A 1,206-nucleotide genomic window follows, 5' to 3' on the forward strand; every position below is an offset into this window, starting at 1 on the left:
GGCTGGTTGTCCCCAACACGATGAGGTGAAACTTCACCTGTGACTCTGTGGTAGTCCTCAACACCATCCTGGAGACTAAAAAGCCTGTTCTCCACATAATCTTGACCAGTTGAATGTTAACAGCTTCAACGACCAGGATGTCGACTTAATGAAGGAGTATGCCAAGGTAATAAATTAATAATAAAATATTATATTATATTATTATGATATACATGTATACTACTATAATCTATCTATCTATCTATCTATCTATCTATCTATCTATCTATCTATCTATCTATCTATCTATCTATCTATCTATCTATCTATCTATATCTATATATATCATACTTTAGATCTAAGGGAAGGAACAAGCTTTCTTTGGGATTCTCCTGCCAACAGTTGCTGCGACGATCTTTAGGCTCAAGGACTTGAAGTCCAAGGGCCTCGTCTACTGCAGCTCGTTGGTCGACGCACTTTTGGTAGGCATCTACAAAAGGTTTAGGACTCTCTTGGAGGATGAGGAATATCAGCAGGTTGCTACCTCTCACCCCAGGTTTCGTCTCATCTGGTTGGATAGGTATGACAACACCGAGGTCACCAAGGCGAGAAAAAGCATGGAGGGTAAGGCAGAGGAGGCCATGAGGCAGCAGTCTGCAACAGTGGACGCAGCAATATCGAAGAGGAGGATGACTTTGTTAGTGGTGTCACCAGCCATAAGAGAGCAGCAGGAGCCACAGGTTACTCAAGGACAAGGCCCAGAATTTGGTCAAGACCTGGCTGGAGACCAACTCCAAGGACTTGCAGACAGATGCTGTCTTCTTGGGTGGACAAGTGTTGGTGGACTTGCTCATCAAGTTCAGCAAAGCCACCCCTCCATTGCTGCAGTGGAGCGTTTGTTCTCTATGGGCAAGGACAGCATGTGGGCCAAGAGATCATCCCTGTCTGATGAAAACTTTGATATGCTAATTTTCATGAAGGGCAACATGCTTTTCATGAACAAAATACAGAACGAGAAGACGAAAAATTAAATTATACATCGTGTTTTTCATATTTTTTATTTTATTTTTTTTTTTACGGCCACTTTGTTAATAAACTTTTTTAATTCGATACTAATATTGTATTTCATGTCAGTTTTCTTTTACATTTCTCTGGCTCTAAAAGCCTTTAAAAACCTTTAAAAGGGGCCAGAACTATGAAATCAGCCATTTTTTTTTTAGGTATTTT

This window comes from Octopus bimaculoides, chromosome 6 (genome assembly GCF_001194135.2).
Source record: "Octopus bimaculoides isolate UCB-OBI-ISO-001 chromosome 6, ASM119413v2, whole genome shotgun sequence".
Lineage (NCBI taxonomy): Eukaryota > Metazoa > Mollusca > Cephalopoda > Octopoda > Octopodidae > Octopus > Octopus bimaculoides.